The sequence below is a fragment of the Centruroides sculpturatus genome, unplaced genomic scaffold, assembly GCF_000671375.1.
Source record: "Centruroides sculpturatus isolate CEXI.00-Female unplaced genomic scaffold, Cexi_2.0 scaffold332, whole genome shotgun sequence".
In the NCBI taxonomy this organism is placed as follows: domain Eukaryota; kingdom Metazoa; phylum Arthropoda; class Arachnida; order Scorpiones; family Buthidae; genus Centruroides; species Centruroides sculpturatus.
This window is the reverse complement of record NW_019384524.1, coordinates 380,401-383,598: the sequence shown is the minus strand read 5'-3', so window position 1 is coordinate 383,598 and position 3,198 is coordinate 380,401.

Below are 3,198 nucleotides of genomic sequence, written 5' to 3'. Positions count from 1 at the left end.
GTAATGCTTCTGCCATGACATCTTTGAATATTAACATCTTTTTTTATACTAATCTTTTCATTCATTTCAAGATTTCAAAATTCTCTTTTGAAAAATGAACAACTTACTTTATAATATTTTAGAAACCAAATTGTTTATATATATAAATGTAGAATAGAATGTCTATTGTAATTGTCTTCAAACTACTGATAACATTTAGCAAAGGGTAAGTGTAGTGAAAAATCTAGTTTTATTAACTCTGACATATTAAAAAATACAAGTAAAAAAATTTATTATTATTCAATTTTTTAAGTTATAATTATTAGTTATAATGGTAATTCATCCAGTCTATAATTTAAATACAAATGCTAGCAATTCAAACTACAGTCCTGCAAGCAAAATGCAGTTAAAACAATAAATATTTAATTTTTAAAGCACTAGTGTTTTCTATAAGAACGGATTAGTCCTAAGCAATGCTTGCCTTGTAAAATACTTATTATTTCATAAATTACCATTCTAGAGCTGTAGATACATTTTGAGATCATTTAATCCCTCTTTGCTATGGTTGTTAAATAGTCATAAATGACAGGAGAATCCCAATTAAGAAGTTCCACATCTAAGGCAAAACTATGAATACACTACCTTTTTATAAATTACAGCACAAGAAAAGTTTTGAAAGATATCAACATGTATTACAAAATGATTTGTTTTTAGTTTTATTATTTAACTTCAATGTGAGACAAACTCTTCCTATTAAAACATAACTACAATAATACATAATTTTATTCGTATTATACGTATCTGTATAATAAATGATTTAAAAATTGTTCTTTATACCTTAATGAATTTAATTATATATAAAAAGAGGTTTAAAGTTAAAAATAATATACTGTACCTCACAAACCTTTTGTATTTGTAATTTTTAATCCGAAATGTCTGTGGCTGCCATTTTATTCAAGATAGCATTGGTCCACATTGCTTTGGATAATCAAGATTCTACAGTAATATTTTTGTGTAACTACACAAAAAAGGCCAATTTCCTACTTAAAATTATTTAACTACGATATTTAATTAAAGCGCTAGATGTGAATACAATAAAGTTCCCAATTTATAAGTAGTATAGAAATATGACACAAAACAATATAGTATAAATGAAAATTTAATTTAATTAAGAAAAATATCTTGGAAGAAAACTAGAAAGTTTCCAATTTTTTTTTTTTTTTGGAGGATACCAGGGCTCTATTTCCCTTCTGGATGTGCCACTGATTTTAATAACACAGTTGATTGTTCAATACACATGTATTGTACAATAAGTAGACCATGACAGCTAAATAAAGGGTAGAGATTGCTGGGTGGCCCGAGCAGTTGGTGTCAACCCAGAAGTCAGGGTTCCAGGAATGAATATGAATGGGGTCAAAAAACCTTAGGAATTTTTCAGATTGTGGTTTATCCCAGATATTAGAGCTCTGGTCCCTCATCACTTAACTGCTCCACTATGGGCTTGGCCAAGTCACAATGGATTTGAAAAAAGGTCCTCTGTCTAGAGAGCCTAAAATAAGAGGAGGATTCTACTTTTATTTTAGTTTATAACATTTTGTTAACAATGAGCATAAAATTGAAAATTTGAAGAAAATTAATTAATTAAACCAGTTCACTTGCTTTTATGCTTGTTAATTTTTTAAACAACTTAAATTCGTTTAAGGAACGTTTATGCACTATTAGACCTATTATTAGTAGAGTTTTGTTATCTTTTGTAAGAGTGTAGTTCTCATATCTAGAACAGATCACTCACGAAAAATTCGTGAGCCTGTTGTTAAAATTCATTAATCAATAGATTATGAAGGATAAACAGTGTTTTACATATTAATTAAAAGCAATGACATTAGATAAATCCATTTGACACTATGAAGAATTAACTTCATGGAGGATGGAAGATGAAAGAAAATTAAATAGATAAAATGAAGTTTTGAAATTCAAACTAAATATCTATAAAATCTCTGAAATCATAACAATGGAGAGGGAAAAGTGCATCAGTTCTTGAAACAATAGAAGCTAGAAAAATAATTGATGTCCTAGCGCAATAGTAACGCAGACTAGTAGCGTCTGCTTGGACTAGACGTCCAAGTAGCGCAGACTTTTGAAAAGTTTCAGTTCAATGATACAAAAATAATTGTTGAACAAATATCTGAATTTATGACAGTCAGTATAGTAGGAAAAGAATTTAAAGATTTGGACGCTTTAACTTTTGTAAAATCGTGGCTAAATACTGTGAGGATATAAAACGTGAGAACGAGTCGACGCGTAGAACTTTAGTGATTTCTTCGAAGGGAGAAATTTAGAACAAGCGTGCTTGATAGAGCAGACGCTTAGCAGAGGGAATCCAGTGGCGTGCCGTCATTGGAAGCGGTGGATGCGCCGCTTCCCTTGTATTTTCTAAAAAATAAATGCATATTAATTTTATTTATATGAAAAAAATCGCACAATATTTTATTATAACCGCATTATGTATCTTATTACAAATTTCTATATTACACGTGAAAAAAAGATAAGATTGCTATTGTATATTCGAATATTTGTGGCGGAGTGGAAACGCTGTATTGTCAGTATCCAAAAAGCCAGATTCGCGCATGCGCTTTACAGAGCACCAACCTCATTCGGTTTAGCTGGTGGATGCTACACATATACCGCATCCAGGGCCCTTAGTCTCGAGTTTTTCGTGTTGTACTCGAACTGACGTCATCGAATTCACTCGTGTTACTATGACTCACATAGTCGGTTGTCTCGAGTTAGACCTTTCGAGCGAACTCGAAAGGCGAGCGGAAATACATCAAACTCACTTGGTTCCGTGTGTCGTTAAGCATGATGGGATTATTTACAATGCATCTGGGTTTGCGACTATACTGATTCGACCAATCAACTTGAGTGTAACAAGTTGTAAACAAATCAACGTGAATTAGTTTACACGTGCTACAGTTAAAAGTTGTCTTATAGCAATATAGCTCTATATACCTTGGCAATATAGTACGCAGAAACAAAATGAAACCCTCTAATGTTTTATTTTAAAAAATAAGCGAAGAACAAAAATAAATATTAGTAACATATGTAAAAAATAATAAGAAAATTAACAGTAAAAAATTCGACAACAAATTTACAAGAAATACAATTCGCTTTATGAAGAGAGTTAGTTGAAAAATTAATCGCGTGTGTTGGAGCTAAAAA